Source organism: Cetorhinus maximus, chromosome 6, assembly GCF_964194155.1.
Source record: "Cetorhinus maximus chromosome 6, sCetMax3.hap1.1, whole genome shotgun sequence".
Taxonomy (NCBI): Eukaryota; Metazoa; Chordata; class Chondrichthyes; order Lamniformes; family Cetorhinidae; genus Cetorhinus; species Cetorhinus maximus.
The window spans coordinates 53,917,141-53,930,752 of NC_135884.1; the positions used below are offsets into that span (position 1 = coordinate 53,917,141).

General features: G+C 43.1%; 1 protein-coding gene across 4 annotated transcripts in view; it reads right to left on the minus strand.

The window, feature by feature from the left end:
* The window catches only part of LOC144681763 (contactin-4-like), a 1,677,954-nt gene extending 1,665,605 nt beyond the window's left edge, over positions 1-12,349 (minus strand). For all 4 annotated transcript variants that reach the window (XM_078543733.1, XM_078543732.1, XM_078543731.1 and 1 more), the window contains exon 1: positions 12,154-12,349. The gene's annotated coding sequence lies outside the window, so the exon portion shown is untranslated. The remainder of the gene's footprint in view (positions 1-12,153) is intronic.
* Between the last annotated feature and the right edge of the window lie 1,263 nt (positions 12,350-13,612).

Sequence of the window (13,612 nt, forward strand, 5' to 3'; positions counted from 1 at the left end):
GGCACCTTAACTAATGCCTTTTGGAAATACAGATAAACTACATCCATTGGCTCTTCTTTATCTTAATCACCAAACTATCAGACCAATTAAGCACAAGGGTGGGTTTTTATTTATGGATCAAAAACTCTTACTTAAGAAAGTACTAAACAAACTTGCAATATTTTCTCAACAAACATGTCTGAAATAGGGCATCTTGTGGCCTGAATAACCACCATGTTCAAATTTGATAGCATGTTTACATACAGCTACAATCTTTATTCAGATGACTGCCTACCTCCTTGAATTTAACTCAGTCTCTACTGTTCTTGCTTTGAGTACTCCCAGAGCTGTTTATTTTGCATCATCACAGTTTTTTCCCTTTAGGGAATAGTGGGAAAGATTTGGATGGATTAGCAGACTGCTTATCAACTTGTTGAACCACATTATGAATGCTATATTCCGTGGCCTGGAGTGAGACGTAATCCTGGAGCTTCTGGATCAGAGGCAGAGGCACTACCTACTGATCCACAAGACCCCCTACACTCCCAGTCAAACACAAATAAGATGTGACTGCCATGCCATTCAGTCATATTGCACAATAAATAGGTAATACAAAATTTCAAGTACAAAGTTTCCTTTTTCACATTAATGTCAATTCAATAAAATCAAGTTGAAGATCTTCAGCCATATTTCAAGTTTTAGTTTCCTTGATAGCTATAGGGCTGCATCTTCTGGTCGGCGACCGGGGGCAGGGCCCGCTCGCCGACGCAAAAAATGACGCGGGGTGACGTTGGACTTGCGTCCCGACGTCGCCTCGTGTCATTTAGATTTTCAGTTCGGCGGGCCAAATCAGCTGTGCGATTAAAAAAGTAATTAACATGATTAATGGACCTGCCCGTCCAACTTAAAGGTTGACAGGCAAGTCGGGAGCCCTGGCGGGCTTCTGAAAAAACTTGAAACCTCATCCACGGGCAGGATAAGGTTTCATGAGGGTATTAAAATTCTTATAAAATGTTTAAATAAAAGAAATTGACATGTCCCAGCTCATGTGACAGTGACACACGAGTGGACATGTCAGTAATTTTTTCCCCTTTATTGAAACTTTCAAACCTGAGCCGATATCCCTGAGGCAGCACTTTGCCATTGTGCTCTTTCGCGCGAGCCCACACTCCTGGTTCAGGGAATCCACCCCACAACCCCCCACGCCCCCCCCTCCGCCACACACACACACACAGGGAGCGCATAGCACTTCCTGGTGGATGTCACGCTGGGCGGGCATTAATTGGCCCGCTGACGTAAAATAGCGGCGTGCCCACAATTGGGGGCGCCGATTGGGAACCCGCCCGCTTGTGCTCGCGCCCGCTCCTGCACAACCCCCAACAGGGGGAAGATCCTGCCCATTGTGTACTTTAGGTCTGAGTGAAACCTGCAGCTAAAGTGAGAGGAAAGACAGTGAAATCCAGCTCTGTGCAAATTAGCTGCCATGTTTCCTATATTACAACAGTGGCTGCAATTCAAAACACTTCACTGGTTGCAACTTGCATTTATGCAGTTTGGGAAATCCTCTGACCATTAAAGACACTATATAAATGCATGTTGTTTCCTTTCTTCAAATTGGAGTCAATATAGGTTGCTAACCATGGCTGAGCAAGTAAGTAAACTGTATTTTGGAATCTAATATTAAGGAGGTATTATCAAAACACTTAGAAAATCATAGTATGACCAGGCAGAAAGTCAACAAGGGAAATTGTGTTTGACAAATTTATGAGAACATTTTGAGGAAGTAATTGGTAGGGTAGATAAAGGGAAACCAGTAGATGTAGTATACTTAGATTTCCAAAAGGCATTTGATAAGGTGCCACATAAAGGTTCACATACAAGATAAGGGTTCATGGAATTGGGGGCAATATATCAGCATGGTTAGAGGATTGGTAAATGGGCAGGAAGCAGAGAGTAGTGATAAACAGGGCATTTTCAAGTTGGTGGGCTCTGACTAGTGGAGTGCTGCAAGGAGCAATTCTAGGACTTCAGTTATTTACAATCTATACCAATGACTTAGGCAAAGAGACAGAGCAATGAAAGGTCACAAACCTGAAACATTAACACTGTTTCAGTCTCCACAGATGCTGTCAAACCAGCATTTTCTGTTTTCATTTATTATTATTTATATCAGGGAAGTTCTAGGTTTGGTTCCTTACTGAAGTTTGCACGTCCGGTGAGTTCTTTTCCTCCGGATATTGAGACAAAACCTGTGACCAGTATGGAACTGAGACATGTGTAGCAGCAGTAAAGTCTGCTACTAAAATTATAGTACTCATAGTTTTAATAGAAAGTCGTTATCACTATAGGTATGGGGATGATCAGTGGCAAGGGAGCATACTTTATGACAAAGCCAAATCTAGTCCTCACTTTATATTATTTAAAAATTTGATACAATACAAAAATAGGGTCTTACTAGCAGCATCTGCTGTTGTTACCTTATAGTTAAAGCATTAAGGGAAAGCCAATAACATTACCTTCTCACATGGCACAATAGTTATAGATTATTTATTTCCAGAAAATATCTGTGCATTCAGATAGAGTCAAGCCATTGATGTTACTTAAATAAAATAAATTCTATTTGGCTTCTCTTATTGTAATTTTATAGTCATTGTTCAATATGAAGTTCATTTTTGACAACACACATGTCTCAGATTGGTTAATTTCATCCCATTCCCTAGTAATATAGACACACCCTCACTTTCACACACACACATAAGAGGAGCACAGTTTTATGTGCTGAAAATGCAAAGTCTGTTTTTCATAGAGATCAAGGCACTTAACATTTGTCTAGTGCAAGAAGTATCTGATTCAATTTAATGGTCTTTAGGTCCATTAGCCACCCTGAATAATTAACCAGTTGGAAGGGACATCCATAATTAGCATATCTTTCATAGAAGTACTCTGTTCAGCTTTCTTTCCCAAAAATGTACTGTGAAAAAATCATGAAAATTGCAGATATATTCATAACAAAGTACATATGAGTAATAAATCTCACTCTTCAAAACTAACTGACTGCCACCAATGGTGCTGGCTATACATGCCCTGAGTTTTTATTTTGATTGCAAGCAAGACAGAGATGCTGCTTCATATTGCTAATCTATGTGAAAGTTCCTCAGCATGAATATTAAAGTTGCAATCATAGCTTTTTAGCAACTGTGTATGCAATCTAACCAGAACAGAGATTTCAAAGTAGCAGATGTAGCAGAACGGTTCTGCAATATAAACAACGCACTAAAAGCAAAAAACAAAGATTCTTGGTTTGATGCAGCCTCAATGGTCTACACACTGTATTACACTGTACTATAGATTCTGGGAGTAGACAACTGTTCAACCACAAATCTTGCACCATGTTAAATGATCTACTGTAACATGCTTTGTGGGATGTCTCAGATTGGTCAATTTCATCCCATTCCCCAATTTACATTTTGCTGCTAACGAACTATGACAGATCATCTATACCACAGGCCGTCAAATGGTGAATGCTAATTCACATATTCCTGATAGCTTACCATTTGTGAACACACGAACAAGGAGCAGGAGTGGGCCATTCAGCCCCTTGAGCCTGCTCTGCCATTTAATAAGATCATGGCTGATCTGACAGTAACCTGAAATCTGCATTCCACCTAGCACCCCCTTGCTTACCAAGGAACCTATCCACCTCTGCCTTAAAAACGTTCAAAGATTCTGCTTCCATCACCTTTTTGGGGAGAGAGTTCCAAAGACTCACAACTCTGAGTGAAAAAAATTCACCTCATCTCTGTTTTAAATGGGCGACCCCTTATTTTTAAACAGTGGCCCCTAGTTCTAGACCCTCCCAAAAGGGGAAGCATCCTCTCCACATCCATCCTGTCAAGACCCTTCAGGATCTTATATGTTTCAATCAAGTCTTCTCTTACTCTTCTAAATTCCAACGGATATAAGCGTAGTCTGCCCAACCTTTCCTCATAAAATAACCCACCCATTCCAGGTATTAGTCTGATAAACCTTCTCGGAACTGCTTCTAACTCATTTACATCCTTCCTTAAATAAGGTGACCAATACTGTACACAGTACTCCAAATGTGGTCTCACCAATGCTCTATAGAACTGAAGCATAACCTCTCTGCTTTTGTATTCAATTTCCCTCGCAATAAATAATAACATTCTATTAGCTTTCCTAATTACTTGCTGTACTTGTGTACTAGTCTTTTGTGATTCATTTATTCTTTAAGTCAAGTAACAATAAAAATGCTGCATATATTGAAACAATAAATTAACATTTTTAAAATACTCTCAATGGGACAGCTTATGAATACCAACTTTACTCCAAACGAATGGCATACTGATTTTTCCTTGCACAATGAGGTTGTAAACAGATGGTTTACAGTTTAAATCACTTAAAGTAATATCACGCGATTTATTCATTTTCTTCTCGGGCAGAATTTTCTGCCTACCAGGCGGGCGAGCCCAACCCAATCTCTGGTGGGCGGGGAGCTGATCCCCACCGGAGAATCGGGCCCCGCCGCCATTTTAAGTGGGCGTGGTCAATTAAGGCCCGCCCAGCCTGACGCCCGGCGGGAAGCGCTATGCGCTCCCTGTGCAGGCAGGTGGGGGGGGAATTCCCCAAATGCGAGAGTGCGCTCTTTCGCGCATGTGCACGAAAGAGTGCACATCTCCCTGAGACTCAGTGCTGCCTCAGGGAGATTGCTGAAAGTTGTTCAAACATTAAAAATAGAAAAATAAAAAAATCCACAACATGTCCCCCTCATGTGACAATGTCACACAAGAAGGGACATGTTAATAAATTTCACCAACACTTTATTAAAGTTTTTTAAATGCTACATGAAACCTCATCCCGTCAGTGGATGAGGTTTCATGTTTTCTCAGAAGCCTGCTGGGGCTCCTGGCCTGCCCGCCAACCTTAAGGTTGGATGGGCAGGTCCTTTAATTGTTTTAATTATCCTGTCAATGGCCTCAGTTGACCATTGACAGGTCGGTTGGCCCGCAGCTGATTTCACTGTGCCCCCACCTTCCTGAAAATTTAAATGGTTCCCACCTACGTCATCTTGCGTCATTTTGAGCTTTGGCGAGTGGGCACTGCCCCCTGCTCGCCGACGGCAAAATCCAGCCCCTTGCTTCCCTGCTTTACTACTTCCCCTTTCTAGATGCCTTCACTCATTTGGGAGAGAACACACATAGTACAAGCTACCAATCTCTGTGGGTTTTCATGGCATCTTCAATCTGTCCATCAACTGAGAAAGACAGTTTTCCAGAGACTGAAATGTACAGTGTTGGTCTTTCCCATAGTGGATGCCCTACCAAATGATCTGATTGAGGACTGATGAAACTCATCACCCAGTTTGGGTGAAAAGTTAGAAGGTCATCATCACTGGGATGTGAACAAGGACCTTTTAATGCAAATTTAGACATTTGTAGGCTACATGACTCAGCTACTCATTCTGCTTTAACAAAAGTTTGCAATATCAACAATTAGATTCTCCAATCATTATTGCTCAACTAAATAAATTGCTAAATGTGTAAAACATGCCTCTATTTACTAAACTCTTATCTCATGCAACTCCCCCATACATTCGGGTATATCGGCATCAAAATAATAGGCCTAAGTAATTTAAAAGGGTAAAATTGTTCAACATGAAAGATTGCGCATCTGACAATGCTGCACTCTCTCAGTACTGTACAGGTAAGATCAACCTAGATTTTGTGCTTAAGTCTCAGGAGTGGGTCTTGAATCAGCAACTTTTTGGACTCAGTGCAAAAAGTGAGCCATGGCTGACACCATGTATGTTCCAGTGAGGCCTGAAATAACTTGGATGAAAATCTTATTTAGGGGTTCACTGATGAGCAGCTGGACTAGAGGTCCTAGGTTCAATTTAGAAACTGTGCTGCTGAATCAATCACTTCAGGCAGGCAGTAGCAGCAGTACTGGCCACAGGGTGCTCAAGGAAATAGAATACAGGGTTTGCACTCCCATTTATGATCCAATGACTTCTACTAAAATTCATGTGTGGATAAGTGATGAGGATAGAATAAGGTGCTGACATTCCCCTTCCTCCAAATCCCACGGTGAATATCCCGTTCACATTTTCTCTCAGTGCTCCTTGATAAATATGATCCAAGGTAATTGAGGGAAATAAGGGGCGAGAGGGGAAAAGAGGCATGAGGGGATAAGGGGGCATGGGGAGATAAGGGGACGCGGGGGATAAGGGGGCGCGGGGGATAAGGGGGCGCGGGGGATAAGGGGGCGTGGGGGATAAGGGGGCGCGGGGGATAAGGGGGCGCGGGGGATAAGGGGGCGCGGGGGATAAGGGGGCGTGGGGGAAAGGGGGTGCGGGGGAAAGGGGGCACGGGGGGAAGGGGGCGCGGGGGGAAGGGGGCGTGGGGGGAAAGGGGGCACAGGAGGGAAGGGGCACAGGAGGGAAGGGGCATGGGGAAGGGGCACGGAGGGTAAAGGGGTGCAGGGGAAGGGGGCACGGGGGAAAGGGGGCATGGGGGGAAAGGGGCGCAGAGAAAAAGGGGCGCAGGGGAAAGGGGAGTGGGGGGAAAGGTTTGCGGGTGAAAGGGGAGGGGATAGAGGGTCTCAGCGGGAAAGGGGCGCAGGTGGGGAAAGGGAAGCATGGGGGGCAAAGAGCAGCGTGGGGGGGGAAAGGGGAGCTTGAGGGGGAAAAGGGAGCGGGGGGGAAAGGGGAGCGGGGGGGGGGAAGGGGAAGTGGGGGGAAAGGGAAGCGGGGGGAAAATGGTCAAGGGGAAAAAGGTCGCAGGGTGGAAAGGGGCGCAGATGGAAAGGGGCCCTGCGGGGAACGGGGCATGGGTGGAGAAAGGGGGTTCAGGGGAATGGGGTGCAGGGGGGAAAGGGATGCAAGGGGGCCAAAGGGACATGGGGGGTACAATGTGGTGTGGGGATTGCCAAAGTGGGGGCAGGGACCAAAGTGGTACATGCGGCAGGTAATGGGTTTGGGGGGAGGGGGGCAAAGGACTCAGGGAAAATGGGGCGTGCAGGGGAAAGGGCCAGGGGATAAAAAGGGGCTAGAAGGGGCAAGGGGGCATGGAAACGGGCCTGGGAGGGTGAGTAGGGAAAGGTCAAGGGGTGAAAATTGGAGCCCAGTGGGGAGAAAAAGGCATCTGGTGGATAAAAGGGGGCCCAGGGTGTGAAAGGGGCCCGGCGGGTGGGGGGGGTTCGAGGTGGGAGAGTTGGGTGGGAAAGGGGAAAAGGGGGTAGGGGAAGAAGAGTGCAGGGAGAAAAAAGGTAGAGGGCGAAAAAGGGTGTTGGGGAGAAAGGAGCTTGGGTGAAGGGAATGTGGAAGGTGGAGCTGGGGGAAAGTGCTTGGGGGAAAGGGATTTGAGGGAAAGGGATTTGAGGAAGACATGTTGGGAAATAGAGAGGTGAAGAGATGAGGAAGAAACAGAGGTGGAACAGAGAGAGCGGGAAGAGAGAAGAGGAGAGAGAAAGGGAGAGAGAGGGGGAGAGAGAAAGAGAGAGAAGGGAAGAGAGCAGAGAAGGGGAGAGAGAAGGGAAGAGAGCAGAGAAGGGGAGAGAAGGGAAGAGAGCAGAGGGGAAAGATCAGAGGGAAATACATCAGATGTGATGAGATCAGAGGGAAAGAGATGAGTGGATGTGGGAAGAGATGGGGAAGAGATAAGTGGGAGCAAAGGTGGGCTGGGGTAGACATAGGATGAGATAGAGATACAAGTGAGCAGAGATCGGAGGGGACAGGTTTACGAGGGGGGCAGGGACTGGAGGGGGGCAGGGACTGGAGGGGATTTGGAGAAAGAGATTGGAGTCAGGGGAAAGAGATTGAAGTGGGAGGAAAGTGGGGGGAATGTGATCGGAATGGGTGGTGTGGGGGAGAGATTGCAGTGGGGGAGAAAGTTCGGAGTTGGGGGAAAGATATAGGAGACTGAAGGGGCAGGAGGCATTGGCTCACACTGTGATCTTAGATACACAGCCTGATTAAGATATTTATTTAACCAATCTGCTTCCTGGGAGAGGATGTGTTGCCTACCCTTCCCCTGCCGTCACACCTCTATTTAAGCACATAAGTTTGAAGATGGGAATTGAGTTTGAGATTTTTTAACATCCCGCCCGATTCAAATACACGTGTTTTTGGTGGTTAGAATTCCCTCCTCAGAATCTAAACCAAGAAGTTATAATTAAGAATGCATGTCAAAATGTAAAATCTTGCACAGAATGTGAAATTAACAAAGGGAAAGGAAGATGGATGGTGAGAGAAAGAAAGAGATACATGAGGCAAAGAAAGAGTAAAGACAATTATTTTTCATCCTTAACAATGATTAACACCTGAAGGAATGCAACTGCACTTGTAAAAATACATTTTCAGTGCCAGGGAGGTTGCCTGGCAGTAATTAAAGCATCTCATTGCATTAAAAGTTTACCTACACTTGAATGCATCAGCCTTAACATTTTCTGGAGGGTTTAGTGGACAACTTGTGGGTAAGTAATGCAACTTCATGCCCTTAATGTGTTTGACAGAATCACCGAGTTTTAAGAGCACAGAAGGAGGCTATTTGGCCTGCAGTATCTGTGCCAGCTCTTTAAAGGAGTAATTTACCAATCTCCCATCTTCTCCCCTAGCCCTACACATTCTTCTTTTTCAGATAATAATTCAATTCCTTCTTGAATGCCTCAATTGAACCTGCCTCTACCACACTCTTAGGTAGTGCATTCCAGATCCTAACCACTTTCTGCCTGAATTTTTTTTCTTCATGTTGCTATTGCTTCTTTTACCTGTACCTACATCTGTGCCCTCTGGATGTTAATCTTTCCACCAATGGGAACAGTTTTTCCCTGTCTACTCTGTTTTAATGCAAAGTCTCTTAACAAAACACCAGTACAGCCAGGTTTATAGAGCAGCAGAGTATCTCTGGCAGCAGCTTCCTGAGTTCCATATTTTATGGGCGGAATCTTCCAGTCTGGAGTATAAATTGGTAGGCGGGAGTAAAATTGAGGTTGATTTTCAATTGGTGCGGGATGGCTGGCCATGCTAACCTCTGCCTCCCTCCCTCCCTTCTTCTGTCTACCCCACCCCCCAACGCACACCTTGGTCAGCTTGAGTTGCCCTTCAATGCAGACTTTACTGCATCTCCCGACCTTGCTGGGATCTCAGTATGTTATAAGAATCATGAGTCAGGGAGCAAACCTGTTGTCATGTGTGCTTCACCATAGACAGCAGAACACATCTGAACCTGGTTCTCATGAAGTTGATGCACAATGCACAGGGTGTCCCTTCGGTCGGCCAATTGTGCCCACTTTTAATTCTATTTACCCAAAAAGATCCTCCTCCCACTTTGAGGATCACACATACAGGGCAACTGTGTCATGGAGAAAAGCCTTGAAAAAATGTTGTGTGTAACTTTCCAGACATGATCCAACACCTTCTACCCACCCCGTCACCTACCAACTTTCCCCCCATCACCCTTTACCCACCCAAAATACCCACCCTTTTCCTCTTTGTTGCCCTTGAACCTTCCCTCATTACCCTTGAGTCAATAGCCATAACTCTCCATGTGCTTTCTCTCCCCTCTGAACCTAAATCCGTTGCCATCCCCATGCCCACACTGGCCCCTCCAATCATCCAAGCCACCTGTTTTATACGTTTCTGTGACCCCCACCCTTGAGACCATCAACTACATGACCATGACCCTGGACCTGCCATCCTACCGCACCCCACTACCCCTTCTCACTGTGACTATTCCCTCTACTGCCAAGTGTCCTCAATTCAAGACCCCACCAAAGACAGCACCAACCCGGTCCTTTAGAACCATTTCTCTCTCATCATCCCTGCCTGGAAACTGCCCCCCAGCCCCCACCCCTCACTGACCCATTTACAGGATCCCCACTCCCAACATGCAAGGCCCTTCCCTCCCTTCCACATCCCTGAATCCTTGCCTTCGCTCCCTAATTTAGTCCCTGTCCCAGACTCCCTCCCTCCATCAGCCAGCCCCCCTGCCCCCCTGCCCCATGCCCCTTAGCCTGCCACCTCCCAGTAGTTGCCTAGTTGAACGATGTTCCTCAGAGAGGAAAATCAGTGGCTACTGACTCCAAATCCAGCAAGTTGAATACCTTGCCTGCTCCAAGCCACTTACATGCAGTCATAAACCTGAAGGCATGTATTACTCACTCGACAATAACTTAATTGGGAAGGGGAACTTAATTCTGGCCTTCTAATAAGCATGTATACAGGCCTTGAAACGTCTCTCAGCTTAATTGCAAAAGGTCATCCCACTGTCGGGAAGCTGATTTTTGGCTTCATGCTCAATTAGTTGGCCAACCCGTCTTGCTTTTCTATATGTGCAGACAACAGAAGTTGCACTCCAATTTACACCATAATAATGGTGAGTGTCATTAGTCTCACTATTATTCTTACCATAAAATCCAAGCTGATGTTATCACATCACTGAATTCATCAGCATGTTCACCATAAAAGCTTGTTACAATGTCTTACCAGGCATTACTATGTCGACACCATGCCTTTATGATTTCCAGTTGTTCATCCTATTTTGTTTTTGACTACCCATAAAACAATGCTGTCAATTTTATTAAACGAAACTTGAGCACCATCTACAAGTTTCCCATGAAGAAATTGTAAATAAACATTCTAAAGTTACACCTCAATAGATAAATAACTGCAGACCTTAAATAGATTAACACATTTATTTATATATCTCCATTATATATATATAAAATTATGTACACACACATATATGATATACTCACACATTACACTTTGACAGAAAGCAAGAAAAACAGACTATCAGAAACACGCACATATATCCATCCATGCATTAAATTGAGCAATCACAGATTTATGATACCAGGGTTAAAAAACAATAACATACTACTAGTGTAGTAAATTGTTGGGCAATTAGATGGGTCCAAAACAATAACTGACCAACGCCACAAGGTCAGAAATGAGCAGTTAATTACTTCACTAAGCATTTGTATTAAAAACTGGATTTCTAATCTATACTGATTTGGCACACTGTCAAACAAACATAATAATTTCGCTAAGCTGGAAAAAATGATCTACTATGAACTTAAAATCAGATACCCATATCTCATTTGGAGTTTTGGGGTTTTTTTTGAAAGAGATTTCTATCTTTCTTGCAGTTAGTAAAAGTCCACTAGTCTCCTCATTTTAAGTATTTGGATTTACACAAGAAAATTCAATGTCTATCATCAGAGTTTAAAAAAAATATATTTTTCAGAGCAGTTAAATGATGCTTCTGCTCCTGAGTGAATTTAACATCTTAAGAGGAAGGTAACCAGATTGCTTTAAATTTGCACTCTCACATTAACAACGAAGCTTTCAGAGATTGCAAATGAAAGAAAACAACTACCTATCTGTAATTATATACTGAAATACTTCATTTTAACAAAAGTAATCTGTGCAATTCCTGATACAATGAGATCTCATAATATAACTATGTGTAATAGATAAATACATACCTTTTGTTAATATACATAGCTTCTTTCAGCTTTCACGCTACATGAATGTTTCCTTTCTTAGATCAATTACCGACCAGTTTAATTACAACATCCTAAGAAGTAAAGGCTCTGAATATTCATTTACAATTTGAGGAGATCCATGTCCTTTAAAGACTATCCTACTGGAGATGTCTTGATTTTAGAATGTTGCAAGATGCTTAGCAGCACCACACAGGCAACTCCTGAAATAAAGAGCAGTTCTAAATACCTTTACCCACTTGCCTGGATCTGTTCCTGCCTGTAAGAACTATGAATGCTAAAAAGAATACTTTCTCTCCATTCCTTTGTCTTCAAATCTACATAATTTGCCAACAAAATAATCTGTCACTAAAGATTTAGGAAATTGAAATCCTAAACAAATCAACTGCCATTTAGAAAGCAATAATACATTGAGCATTACTTAACGGTTGCAGCAAATAGAGAGCATTTACAGTAACTGAGGCTTGTATTTGCAGCTACTGTGGAGTTAACATAAACACAATAATCCTTTCTTAAACACAGGCACCAGACACTTAACTGATTTCCTTCACAATCGCAAGCTGCACCTTTAACTATCTAAGCAGAACAGCACATCCAGTTTATATAATACTACAAAGCTGAACCCTTAACAAAATATTTCTATGTACTTACCGAACTAAATGGGAAAGAACATCAGTTTCCTTTCCACTTTCCTGTTACAGCAAAGAGGTTCAGTCTCACAGCAAGTCACTGCCTCAACTACAATGATCAACCAGGCATAACAGGCCCTTATGGGTTGTCTATGCAGCTGGGATATAATGGAACCATTTTCTCAGCTGGGACCAGACACTTAAATGCTATACACTGTGCGCTGTGTGTCTGTTCACTGGCACTAATCAGGAAGTACAGTGCTTCTCAACCGCATTTCCCGAAGCACCTACACAATTAGCACATGAATCACATGGACACGCAGCAAGGTCTTCAGCTGTTCTTAACTGGATTCCCTAACAGAGATTAGGATTAGAAAATCCTAATAGCTGCTTGTAGTTTCTCATTGTCATTGTTAAAGCACAAGCCTGCTTTATTTTGACATGAACATCAATCTCACTACCAGTACATGTTATCCACATGTTCATGTATAAATGTTTCAATAGTTTTTCCATTAGTTTAACTATTTAATATCCACTTTAATAAATGACACCAACATTATCAGAAAACAGACAATTTGATGCAAAAGGCATTTAAATCTGACATAAAATTTTACTTTATAATAAAATTGCTAGATACCAGTTTTGTCAAAGATACTTGAATGTAGGCAGTGGTGTTTGAACACAATTTAAAAGGTAAAAATAAAAAAAAGCTGTTTTACATCTGTGGGATTTTAAATGTTTATTCTGGTATAAGAACACACAACAGATTCTTTGACCCATGTAACGGTGACATTTAGCCAACTCGCCACACTTATGTTGCAGAAAGCATTATTCATGTGAATATGCACTTAATTAAATGTCACTAAACTTTCAAAAGGTTGAAGATGTTATTTGCCACAGTGCATTAAATGGGTTTGCACTGTAGTCCTGTTTCAAACCAGCATGGTTATTGGCACACGCGACAGTGTAATTTATTTTACTATACTGGCAGTTTGATTACTCTGGCTTTTCCTGCAATAAAACAATTTCCTGCTAGGGCAAAGATGATGTTGACAAAGTGCACTCATCTCATTTTGAGATAACTAATGTACCAGCACATCGGAGGAAGAGGATTTTGAAAGCAAACACTGACAGTGCCTTTACCAACAGGTTATGTGTCAATGTTAATAAAAGCAGTTCCCTCTGCCAAATCTCTAAGCAGTTGCAGCTATTCTGTGCATAGTAATTTTTCTCTTCTTAAAAAAGAAAACATAGCTTGTAATTACGTTTCTGCAATTGTCTATGGCCCACAACCTTATTCGCTGTATGTTTTACAATTGCTGATGAGGTTCATCAATCTAAATACTAAGCAATGATCTCCCCCTGGTGCGTGAATTGCTTAGGCTGCTGCACTACTTTAAACCTTCTTAAGGATTGTCAGATCAAGGCAATTATTGTATTTCAACAGGGACGATGCAGTTTTATTCTACTTCAAACAATAC